We start from the raw sequence: 13,553 nt of genomic DNA on the forward strand, positions 1-13,553 counted from the left end.
GTGGCATAGGCTTCACCGTCATTAACATTCTTTAGCTCTCCAGGAAATATACATGAAAGGCTAGCATTTCCATTAGGCAAGGCAATGCTTGCAGGAAATAAAGACTGACATATTCTCACTGGTAACTGAAGCAATCCAATGTCCTCCAAACAGAAAGTCATTTAATGAGGGAAGGCATGACCTGGCTTTAGACAGCTAATGACTGCTCTGTGTACAGAATATCTCCCAATGGAGCAAAAGTTTATTGGTATGAAAAAACAATCCTCCAGGTTGTGTGTATATATTTTTTTTAAGGGTTATTTTGGTGCTTCTCATAATCATGCTTTCATACTTCAGAACCAGAATGTTGTTTGTAAAAGTAATTGAAAAAATGGCTGCCCACAAAGTGCTATTATTTTACAAAAACACAAAAGCATTAAAAAATAAACAAGTCCAGCACAATAGTCTTGTACATTGATCACATTTTAACTTCAGTATTGTGTGCTAATATATTGTTGTTTCTCTACCAGATTTGAAAAATGACAATTATTTGTACTCCTGACAACCAACCCACCCTCCCTCCCTCCTTCCTTCCTTTCTTTCTTTCTTTCTTTCTTTCTTTCTTTCTTTCTTTCTTTCTTTCTTTCTTTCTTTCCTTCCTCTTCTCCCCAAATGGCCTGAGTATGTTAGAAATTGTTTTGATTGTTAGTGGTCTTATTGTTTAATTGCCATTTGTTGTGTTTTAAGTTATTGAGCAGTAGAAAGATATAAGTGTTTAAATAAATGTTTGTGGGTATCTATCTAGCTACTGCCTGAAACCTACTCTACACCAACTGAAAGCAGTTCTGGATTTCAGTCTTTCTCAGCCTTACTTGGAGATGTTGGGGATTGAAACTAGAACCTCTTGTGTGCAAAATGTGTCCTTTAAATGTTATTACCTCAAATGCTTTTGAAGAAACAAAGTCATATTTGGAAGTGCTCTTGTGTGAACTGAAGGAGTCTTAAGCCATATTTGGATATTTCCCTTCACATAATTACAGTGCTATGATGGGGGTGTGTGTGTGTGTGTGTGTGTGTGTGTGTAGGCATGTTTCCTGGCACCACAGGGGTGGCATGTCCCATTTCACCAGCTGAGGCAAAATGGGCATGTACTACTTCCTGCCCTCCTGCTACGCTGCAGCCCCCACTTACGCTGCATGCCGGAACACCCCCCTCACCAAACTTGGCAAAAGAGGAAACGCTTCACAAGGAGTGAAGAAAATGAGCAGCAACGCTGTGTGCTGGAATGCCCCATGGCAAGAGGGGGCTTTCTGCTGGCAGCAGAAGCAGTGGGGCAGGTGGGATGGGGCCTCTTGTTCTTCCACTGCCTGAGGCAGCCGCTTCACCTCGCCTCATGGGCCAGCTCTGTGGCCTCAGCTCCTCTGCCACATGCTTGTTGGCCAGTCCATGCGCCTCTCACTTGTGTGATGGGGGATGCCGTAATAGGGCTTTACTTCTGAGTAAATTTGCATGGGCGGAGGGATGAGATAGAAAATAGCATAGGGCTCCTGCATCTGTAATACTTGTGTAGAAGGCGGAAGTTGAACGGGTGTAGCTTGCCATGTTGGCTATACCAGCTAAAATTCTGTCTTCTACAAAAACATTAAATTTAGTGCCTGGTCTCTTTTACATCTGGCCACTCTAATACATGGGGAGATAGTAACATATATCCTGGTCCTTGGGATGTAACATCTCCCGTTTGTATTCTGTTTGACTACACTATTCATGTTAAATAAATGCAGTATGCTAGTAGAAGCAATGATGGGTTTGCCAAGTACTCTGTTCAAGTGTTGCAGGTTTAACATTTTTTGGGTTGTTTTCTTTTTTTGGGGGGGGGCGGTAACTTGAAGTCCTACAACTACCTGCAGTCAGCTTGAATTTGTCCCATCTTACATGTAACTGAGAAATCCCTTTGGTTTTCAGTAGAGGACTAGATTTGCTTGGAAGATTTTGACACTTATTTTGGAAAAAAGCTTTACAAGATATAGTTCCAACATGATGTATCTAATTCCTGGTTCGCCAGCTTGCTCCCTTTTGCTAGGTCTTTAATCTGCTCTATGTGAGTGAACTGTGTTTTACAGATCAAGTGAATTAATGCACTAAGTTCTCTGGTGGTGGATTTCAGTGCCTTCATGTACAGAGAACTTGCTCGTAAAGTGTGGGACATAAAGGAAATGTATAACAGACCTCCATAAAATTAAATCTCCTAGTACAAGTAAACTCTTATCAATGGTAAGCTTTAAAGAGCCATCTCCAGAAGCTGGACTGGATTGAAACTTCAGAATAACTCTTATGTTCTAAGATTTACAGTCCATTAGGAGATCTATTTAATATTTCCTTTCCTTGGCGCCTAATGGCCCTTTAAAAAAATGTGAATGCCTATTAACCACAAAAGTGACTCATAGCACTTTAAAAAGTGGATTATTGCATGCAGTGGGACAATGACAACTCCTGGTTCTGCTTCTCTGTTATAATACCCCTTTGAAGTAGTCTTCTAGCGATTTGTATGTTCACAAAGGAAACCATCACTGACATCTTGTTTGAGATAGACATACCTGTTTAGGGCATGGTTGGGGAAACTTTGGCCTTCATTTTGTTTGTGCAGCTTTAAGCATAACAACTACGTTAGCAATCTGGCCCACTATCTTGCATCTTCCATCCACAGTCATTGTGGGGCAAGGAAATGGTGGAGAATATTCAGGTAAAATTCTGCAAAGTGATCTTCTTGGGGGGCGGGGAGAAAAAGGAAAGGTCAGACATTTTCTCTGAGGAGTATCATCCTGGAAATGTTGACTCGGCTTTCGTAGTACCAGAGAGGAGAGCACAGCAGATCCTGGTTCACAGGTGTGCTTCTTAGGTTGCAGTTCTTAGGTTTTCCGGCAGTCTCAGCTAGTGAAAAAGAGCATCAGTGGGGGAGTCCTCTGCTTCAAGCCAGCTGAATGCCCTGAAACAGGGTGTTGTAGGGATGGGGCCTCAAAAACCCTCAGGCCTCTCTGCTGTGCCAGCCCTGAAACTGATGCACCCCTTCTGGAGCTATGCATGTAATGGTGGTTCTGTCACTCCAGTTTTCCACAACTGCTGTTAGCTTGCCAAGCTATGCACACCTTCATGTGGGTAAGGTGCATGGATTACAGTGAGACTTGCATTTGAGTTAGCATGCAGTGAAATTGGGCTGTCTTGTCACTACACTGCATTGGCTTCTTAGTGGCCCAGCACAATCATAAAACTAACTTCTGTCAGTAATGGGGCCATTGCACTGTTTGACTTTTTTGCCATCACTTTCATTTTTTTTACAGCAGCAATGAGGCCTGTAAAGAAGGAAAACTGAGCTTTAACAACAACTTGGATGAATCATTATGTAGCAATAACTTGTAACACTCCTATTATGGCTTTTTTCATTTGCCGGGTAAAATATTGTTGCCGAAAACCCGATTTCCAAATGCATACACTTCCATTATTAACACATCGGTTTGTTTCAAACAACTTCCCTATTAAAAAATACCATTTTGCAAGATCAGACTTTGGCAGAAGTTTTGAACCCCCAAATTTGAACTGAGACAAATAAAATGAGCCTTCTCATTTGTTTGCTTGTGTCTGTGGCTATGTATAGTGTGTTTTTGTTGGATGTAAGTGATGTTAGATTAAGGCTTTCGATATTAGCTGAAATTCCAGCTAACTGTAATACACAGACTGAAGTTATTCTTTTTTCTAAGAACTGAGGAAGATAACTCAAATGGTTGCCACCCTTCTTTCATAAGTGAGTTCTGACTAACTCTTGTGTATCTGTATTTGTGAAGCCCTGAAAACATAATGAAGCTATTTCATTAAAATGCATCATTTGAGACTAAAGAGATGTCTGAATCTCTTTGGAAAATGTCTCTTTTGAACATTAATAGGACAACAGGAAGAAATCCTTCAAGATTTCAATAGAAAGAAGATGCTTGAGCCTGAAGGATCAATGTTATACAAAGGTTGGATGCAAGGTATTTTTTTCCAACTTCATTAGTGACTTGGAAAGATGATATTGTTATAGACACATCTGAAGTTCTTAAGAAATGGCTTGCATTTATGTATGGTTTGTAAGAAGGATAGGAATACATGGATGTGTTTACTTTGTGCACTCCGTAAATAAAAAAAAGTAAAGTAAAAGAGAAGGAGAAGCTCAGCTGGTGGTAGTTGCTTTGACCTGTTTTTGAAAACATCTGGAGATGCTTCACATTTTCTTCTTTAAAGTATAAGATGAAGGCAGGATCATTGTGATGACTCAAAGAGCTGCCTGCCTTCTCCGGAGTACAAGGAGGAACATGCCTTTTCTTTCTTTTCCTTTTCTTTTTACAAATAGCAACTTGAAAACATTTGTAGCTATTAAATGCTCTGGGAGCATCTGTCTCCATCCTGCCAACAATGATGACTGGGGAAAGTGGTATCTACAGCAGTTTGATATATGCCCTTCCAAACTCTTATTGGCTTGTTAATAAAATATTCTGTGCTGCGCACTGATATCTCAAGCAGAGGTCACCTAAAATGAACAGTGATGGGTCGTGTGTGTGTGTGTTCTACTCAAACTTGGATTTTAAGTAGAATACCCTGTATTCTACTCAGACTTGGATTTTAATCTATTTTTTCTTAATTCCTCATTTATTTAAATATACTCTCCCCACTCTCTTAATGCATTTCTACTTATATTTAGACTATTAAACCTTGGAATGTCCCCGCTTTTCTCTTTCTTTCTTAGGGGCTGGATTTGGCCAATTACAAGTTGCTGCTGGGAAGTCCGCAAGCAGGACATGAGTGCAATAGGTCAAGCCCCCTGAAAAGTGACTAGAAACTACAATGTAAGTCTTTCATGCTTCCATTAAATTTATGATGGTCACTTGAAATTTCTGTACATTTTGGCAACCTGCGTATTGACTGCAAGCTGTATGCAGTCACTTCCAGGGATAGGGTTTAGCTTTTTTGCCTGCCATTCAAAAGCTAAATTTTTGGTCAAGAACATAAGAAGAACCTTCTGGATCAGGTCAAAGGCATATTTAGTGCAGCATTCTGTTCTCACAGTAGCCAACGGGTTGCTGATGGGAACGTCGGACTTGCGTTTGACCGAGCGACTCCTCCGGAATCGCCTCTGACAATGTTTAACGACCTGAGCCTCTGATAAGGCTCCAAGCACATTCCCCCATTACGCAGAGTATCCAACACACAGGGAAGGACGAAATAGGATGAGCTACATGGCTAAAGAGTTTTATTTCTCTCTACACAGACAGAAAAGAAACATCCTCTCTCTGTGAGAGCAGAGAGCAACTGGAAAACAAAAGAACAGGAAACCAGTAACATTACATCCGTCTCCTGTCTTCCGTGAGACTGCCAATAGCCTGGAATCTCTGGAAAGCAAAACAGAGTCTTGTGACTCCAAAGCACTGCACAGTGGCAACACACAGAAACCTAACATGGAAATCTATTAGCAGGACATGAGTACGATAGGCCTCTTCCTATTCCACAACAACTGGAATTCAGAGGCAGGAAGACATACCCTTCATGATAAGTAGGCTAAGTTATGGGTGTGTGCAACAGACTTAATCTTACATACAACAGCAGATTGCTTGGCTGTAGGCAGGGAAATGACACACATAACAACTTGAAACGGCCAACATAAGCCCCAAGGTTGTGTGAGTTGGCTGTGGAACAACTGCACAAACACCCAAATGCTTATTTTTTCCAGATTTCCTATTTGGGTGGTGTATTGCTAAATTGAGAACAAATTACTTTCTGCTCTGTTTGCTGAGTCCTCTCCATATGTACTTTGTTAGTTGTTTATGTTCTGTGAAAGCTATGAGCCCTTAAAGATGTGAGTGATATGTTTTACCCTCTAGGTTAGTTCACTGTATAAAAGGTGTACCTACTAGAGAAGGGAACCCACAGGAAATCCACTACAGGCATGCATTTTCAAAGTTCTTGCAGATTTTTATGGTTAACCATATTTTGGCTGAATAAATATGCTATATTAGTGATGAGGCTAGAAACTATTCATGAGAAACGGAAGAAAGATCCTTAAAAGTTTAAAGATCTTTAATAAAAATCTATTTAATCAAAATACTGAAAAACAACAACACACCAGAGGCAGAGAAACAGCAGATAAAACACAACCTTTAAATAAAATGTCAATTATTTAGCATTACAAAAGCTTTCTGGAATTAAAATGTCTTCAGCAACCAATAGACGACAGCTTCATATGAATGGAGGCCTACATATGAGAATATGTCTACTGCAAAAATGATGTAGGTGGTCTCTCCCCCCCCCCGAACATTTCTTCATATTAAACATTGCATATGTTGTGTCTGTACTGGGCTGATCCAATACATTATGCTCCTTGGAGTAAATACATAATTCAACCACACTGGCTGTTGAATCTTACTAGTGATGGGACAACATTTGCCAGTGTATATGAGGCCAGCAGGCTAGCTTATGGGACACATGCTAGCTTAGGAGGTGCTTGGTGAATAGTGGGAGCTATTGGCACCTGCAGCATCTGCCATCTAAGGCAGCTGCCTCATTCTGCCTTATGGTAGGGCTGGCCCTGTGTGTGCGTATCTATGTGTTGTGGTTCTTTAGCACCAAGGCTCGTTCCCATGTCCTTCAGCACGACTTGGCTGACCTTGCATGTGAAAAATGCACAGTTGCGGAAGATTACATAAATTGGGTTCATGCGCGTACACGCCTCTGTATTTGTTAAATTTCATTTGTTCATTTCACACATTATTATTATTTTATTATTTGTTAAATTTCTACACCACCCTTTATCTGAGGATTGCACAGTGGGTTACAATATAAAAACACAAAAATACATAACATATTAACAAACAAAAACAGCCCCCACCCAGTTTAAAAGGCCATAGATTGTTTAATTAGCCAAAGGCCTGGGAGAAGAGCAATGTTTTTGCCTGCCACATAAAGATATGTAACGAAGGTGCCAGGTGGACCTCTACAAGTGGGGAGTCACCACAGAAAAGGCCCATTTTCAAGTTGCCACCCTCCTGACCTCTCACGGAGGAGGCACATGAAGAAGGGCCTCAGATGATGGGTCTGGGTAGGTTCATGACATTGTTTTCACCCCCACCACCATACACACAGAGGGAATTACCAGCCTTGTAAGAACGGAGCGAAAAATTCACTTCTTCTTCTTATTATTTTTTACAAATAAATTCTAGAAAAGCAATAGAATATAGAATAAGATCAAGACCAAGTATGTTCTGCAAAAGAGAATTTGACTTTGCAGACAACAAATGGGAAGCCAAAGTTTTTTGTGACTTTGAAGCTTTCTGTCTGCCAGTGGGGTGGTAGGGACAGGACTCATTTACAATTCAAATGTGGCTTGGTTAATAAAGGATAATTTGGAGCTGGATGTGCATCAAATATGTCCTCTGGGTTGTAAAGATGGGACCACCCAGGCTTCAGCTAATATTAGTGTTTACATAATGTTAGAAGGAAGCTACTCTCCAATTAAAAACCCACTGTCTAACTAGATGCTAACTGGTTATATACCCTGTAGTCTAAATGTTAATAGCTTTGACCTCGTTCAGCTTTATCTTAATCTGCTTGACAGAGCAAGTGAACTCTTGGTTACACTATCCATGACGATTCCTTTTCCTCTCACAGCATTTTTCTAACAGTGACAGAGCCACCTATTGTAGGCTGAATGAAAGCCTGTCCTCCCCCCACTCCCAGTCCCTGAAGCTATAAGGCTAAGTATATGAATGGCAAAACCCTTGTGATTGACGCTCTTTCAACAAAAGCAGATCCCGTTGACTGATGATAAGAGGCAAAGTTATACAACAGTGTTTACAGAACAGTGCAGGATAGCAAAAAATGAGTGATAAAAGCACTAATCTTATTGTTTCTCTAGATGAGACAGTGACCTTTTGTATTTGCACTTGCACAAGCCCACACATTGTACTCCCCACCCTCTATCTGAGCTTTTGGCTGCAGAAAAAAATTCCAGATTCTGAATGCAAATGTGAACCAGTACCTTAAGCCACACAGCTTGACTATACTTTAGTTTCGGAAAGCAAAATGCTCATTCTTTAGGATTGTTGTGCTTCTATTTGCTGTAAATCGCCTCTTGCAGAAGATTTACATTAAAAGACAACAACAAACCCTCTACATGTATAGTTGTAAAAGTAATAAAACATATATATCCCTCCTTTCCATCCTCTGATTCCTAAGTTAGACATAATACTGGGCAAGGTGGACTGCCATTAAAGAGGCAATAACATTTTCCTATAGGAAACCAATGGGGTGGGGGTTTGCCTTGCATTGAGTTGTCACCCTGGTTATGGGATGCTGCGTTCATTTCTGGACTTATAATAAAAAGGATAGGGTTTATATATGTTCCACTCATCCTTCAGAAAGACCAAAGTTTTCATCTAGTAAAACCATCTACTCACTGATCAACCTGAGATCCGACATAATTCCTCACCACCATCAGTTATGTCTACCAATACAGTCTTTCCACTGCATCGCACAGGCAGAGCAATGTGTGCAGTGCCTGATAAAGTTCATGGACCAGGTTGTTGCTTCCCTGCCCGCTTGTTTGCTGAGGGTTCTTTTCAATGGTGCTGTCTGTGATGCATTGGGAGAAGATGGGAGAAGATGCATTGGGAGAAGATGGCTAAGTAAAACAGCCTGCCTTCTCAAGTCAGCACCAAGCAAACATTGCTAGTGTTAGCTTAGGAGGATGGAAGTAACTGGGGAGAGGATTCAGGGAGTGGCAGTTATCACTATTTCTGCTGCCCCTAGCATTTGCCCTTGAAGTGGCTGCTTCATTCTTCCTAATGGTAGGGTCAGCCCTGCTCCTGATGCAGATGTGAAATCCCATCCAGATTGCAACATATACCCAAAAGAACCTAGAAGATCATCACTGCGTAGATTCAGAAGTCCATAATCTGCTGCAATTGTTCTCCTCACCCAATCCTACTTCCACAGGTGGGTTTCCCTTACTGGTTTAGGGTGACTCTATAGCTCCTTTCAGGGACACGGGTGGCGCTGTGGGTTAAACCACAGACCCTAGGACTTGCCAATTGGCGGTTCGAATCCCCATGATGGGGTGAGCTCCCGTTGCTCGGTCCCTGCTCCTGCCAACCTAGCAGTTCGAAAGCACGTCAAAGTGCAAGTAGATAAATAGGTATTGCTCCGGCAGGAAGGTAAACAGTGTTTCCGTGTGCTGCTCTGGTTTGCCAGAAGCGGCTTAGGCATGCTGGCCACATGACCTGGAAGCTGTATGCCGGCTCCCTCAGCCAATAAAGGGAGATGAGTGCCGCAACCCCAGAGTTGGTCACGACTGGACCTAATGGTCAGGGGTCCCTTTACCTTTATCTTTATAGCTCCTTTCATACAGTGTTCACATGTTCATACTACTTATGGAGCAGGTGCAGAATCACAGCTCTGGCATCACTATGCCCTGCTGTCTCGGCCCAACACCTCCTTGTATGGAGCTGAAGGTCCATATGTACAGCTGTATGCCTGTAGATGTTCCACACAACCTGCTACAATTAGGATTCCCAGTTGCATGGTCCACACATGTGCATACAACTGTATGCCTACAGGTTGCTTCTTTCCAGATCTTCAGTGCTATGTGGGGCAGGGCCAGTGGGACATGGCAGTGTCAGGGCAAGGTCAGTGGTATGATACCACTCCATCAACACGTAAAGTGGATGCATGTAAGATAAGGTATGAAGGGGGCTTATATAATTCAGTGGTGTCTCTGGTAGCAAACATACAATATGGTAACTCTGAAATCAGGCTAAAATGACCACCATTAATTCTGTATTGCGCCCCTTCACCTTTCTGATCTAAAAACTTACAAAATCTCCCTCCCCCCATGCTTATACTGGCGATTTCCTCACAGCTCGTTGCTCCAGATGTGTCTGAGCATTGAAGGACAATGCCATGCTGGCAGGCAAATGCTTTGGTCTCAAGGAGAAATGAGTTGGCAACACTCATGCAACAAACTCACATGATCTGTGGCAGGGCAATTCAACTTCAATTGCTGAATGAACAAAGCTGCTTGCCCCTGCTAACTAGAGATAGGAATTAAGCTACAAAACTAATGAACAGTATGGAAACAAGGATACATTGTCCTTCACTGATTTTTTTTTTTGGGGGGGGGGAACTAGCATGTATTCACACTCTGATGGTCCAAAATGGCCACCACAAACCAGATTTTTTCAGTTACCAAAGGTCTGACTTTTATGAGCTGATTTCATCACTGGAAAAAATCTATCTTCACAGAGCCGTACAATTTTCATTAGTTAGAGATGTCCTATGCATTCCCATGTGTTGGCCATTTTAGCCTGTACAGGGGGGTTGGTTGGGAGGAAAAATCTCCCAAGAGTGAAATGCTACATGAAAGAAAGCTTTCCAGTGGGCAACATCTGAGGGACAGAAACAGATGCTTCCATCTGTGGCCAAGTAGTTTTAAGTGTTTAGAAAGTTTCTGTGTTCTGCCTTGTTCCACTATATTTAAGGGTCTAGTTCAGGGGTAGCCAATGTGCCCCCACTAATGTTGCTGGACCAAACTTCCATAGTCTCTTACCAAGTTGGATGAGGCTAACAGAACAACGTTCGAGTACATTGGAATTCCATAAGGAGGTAGGAACAGACACAGGTCAATCTTTTAAAAATACACTGTGCAAATTAGGCACAATTCAAGTGGTGACTTTGATGTGCACACAGTGATGTACCTGTCGGCATGTGTGCAAGCTTTTCACAGAAGATAGAAATGAAGCCCTTGACTATGTGAAACACAGGATTTCTATGCTGGAACTGCTGAGTCACAGCCATTGTGTCAACTTATGTACTGTAAGTAACCAACTGGCATGAGTCAACTCACATAGAGATTCCTCTAGCAATAAAGTAAGGCTCAGATGCTACATAAAACAGTACAGGTCCAGAGCAAATCCACCTGGATTTTGTGCTGAAAGACCAAGGAAAATGTAGGTGCATGGAAGTTACCGTATTTTTCGTCCCATAGGACGCTCAGTCCCATAGGACGCACCTAGTTTTTTTGGGGGGAAATAAAGGAAATTTCCCCCCCTTTATTTCCCCCCCAAAAGCAGGTCGGGGAAACTGAACCAGGTCGAGGAACGGCGCTGCGCCTCCCTGCTGTCCCCCGAGCTTCTGGGGCTGGCCAATGTCTGCCTCAGGCGGCAGGCTGCTATCCGCAGTGTGGGGAGCCCTGCGGGAAACTCCTGCAGGGCTCCCCATGCTGCGGATGTCTGTCCGGCGCGCGGGGCGCTCTGCTTCAGGGCACCCTGCGCGCCGGGCGGCAGGCTGCTATCTGCAGCGTGGGGAGCCCTGCGGGGAACTCCTGCAGGGCTCTCCACACTGCGGATGTCTGTCCGGCGCGCGGGGTGCTCTGCTTCAGGGCGCCCCGCCTGTCGGGTGGCAGGCTGCTATCCGCAGCATGGGGAGCCCTGCGGAGAACTCCCACAGGGCTGCCTAGGCTGCGGATGTTTTCCCGAAGCGCCGGGCGCTCTGCTTTCAGGGCGCCCGACGCTCCGGGAAGCAGGCTGCTATCCGCAGCCTAGACATCCCTGCCGGACCTCCTGCAGGGCTGCCCAGGCTGCGGATGTGCTCCCGAAGCGCCGGGCGCTCTGCTTTCAGGGCGCCCGACGCTCCGGGGAAGCAGGCTGCTATCTGCAGCCTAGACATCCCTGCCGGACCTCCTGCAGGGCTGCCCAGGCTGCGGATGCGCTCCTGAAGCACCGTTCGCTCTGCTTTCAGGGCGCCCGATGCTCCAGGAAGCAAGCTGCTATCCGCAGCCTAGACAGCCCTGCGGGACCTCCTGCAGGGCTGCCTAGGCTGCGGATGTTTTCCTGAAGCCTGGAGAGCGAGAGGGGTCGGTGCGCACCGACCCCTCTCGGTCTCCAAGCTTCAGCGAAAGCCTGCATTCACCCCATAGGACGCACTCAGATTTCCCCTTCATTTTTGGAGGGGAAAAAGTGCATCCTATGGGGCGAAAAATACAGTAAGTTGTAAGCAAGCACAATTTGTGACACTGCACAACATTATTGCTGATCTTGGGAGATGTCTGTCAAGGCATCAGCCTTAGCTTGTTGGAAATTGCATTAACTCTGTTCTTAAACTGGCAAGTGTTCTAAAATAATAATCTAATAAATGTATATCTCAAGGCAATTCATGTTAAAAAGCAATGAAGTACAAAAATGATCAATAGAACAACGATAAAGCTAATGCATTTCAGCTGACACCTGACAGAATTCTACATGGTGTGTTTAGGACCGATGTGCCACTTTTTCAAGTTAAAGATGATGAGCCTGGTCCCCCATACCTGTAGGGTTCTGGATTACAGGACATGAATGCTTTATGCTGAACTGTATTCTGGAGTCCTGTCTATGGACCAAATAGGGCATCTCATCCACATTTACAGAGAGAGATCAAAATTATCACACAAGCACCTTTACTTGCTTTACTGTGCTTGCTGTGTTCCACTTATTATGCAGGTGGCTGCCATTTTAATTAATTGTAACACAGAACTCTGCCATTAATCAACATGTCTGGAGTTGTAAGATAATGCTTTCGTGATGGCCAAATGCCTTTCAGAACTTTCTGAGGAATTGGCTGAACACAAAGTCTCTTCCTCCTGCCCATGCTGTGTGCTCCCAATTATCACTTACCAGAACCCACAGAGACTCCAGGAGAAGGTCTTTGTATCATAGTCCTTAGGTGGGTGGCAGTGTCTAAATTCAGTGGGATTGAAGGGGCAGCTATTGTGATGACTAGAGATTGATCCTTCCCTGGGAGTGGGGTTGGACACAGGCATAAAAGATCTGAGATTTGGTTCAGGGAGTGTGGTTGAAGTAAACTGCAGTACTAGATAGCCAATTATACAGCCTGTTTAAATAGTTATCACCCTCAGTGGATAAGCTCATGCATTGTGTTTGAGGTCCCATTCTCCTGCATGTTTCCTTCTCCAGTGAGAAGCAGTATAGACATATACTTACAAAGATCACATAATCTCCTTTGAGTGGCAAGACAGACAGTTCTACCCTTGATTTACTTAGATTGGCTAGGTGTGTGCTAATTTACACCATCAGAAGTTTGCAGTTATGTGAGTATACACGTGTATTCAAAAGTGTTTTCTTTTTTTAATTGAAGGGGGGGCCCTGAATTTTCATGGGGATGATGGGTAGGAAGTTGATACAAATGACACTATTATAAAAAGGGATAAAATAAGTTTTGCAATCATGACAATTTCATTAGATTTAGTCTACGTTTTAATTAAAGTTAGCAACATTTGCATCCTTCTCATTTTGCACAACTCTGTTAATGAACTTTTAAATGAAGGAAATTCAGTCTTGACTTGTGCGTCTCAAAGTTCCAGTGCATTAATTGATATGCTTGTTTATTTATTCACTTGATCAATCAGATGGTTTTCAGAGAATAAAAGTATATTTAGTGCTGAAATAGAATTGTGTATGTAGTGTTTGGAAGCAGCAAGAGATTAATTCTGGCTTCATTCCAGG

General features: G+C 43.2%; 1 long non-coding RNA gene across 3 annotated transcripts in view; it reads left to right on the forward strand.

The window, feature by feature from the left end:
- LOC309339394 overlaps positions 1-13,553 on the forward strand; it is a 239,767-nt gene that overhangs the window by 91,561 nt on the left and 134,653 nt on the right. For 2 of the 3 annotated variants that reach the window (XR_014155293.1, XR_014155294.1), the window contains exon 3: positions 4,754-4,853. This is a non-coding gene — a long non-coding RNA (uncharacterized lncRNA). Of the gene's footprint in view, positions 1-4,753; positions 4,854-7,668; positions 8,317-13,553 lie in introns of those variants that run through there. The other variant, XR_014155295.1, reaches the window with a different exon arrangement.

The sequence above is a fragment of the Podarcis erhardii genome (assembly GCF_964252035.2).
Source record: "Podarcis erhardii genome assembly, chromosome: 3".
Taxonomy (NCBI): Eukaryota; Metazoa; Chordata; class Lepidosauria; order Squamata; family Lacertidae; genus Podarcis; species Podarcis erhardii.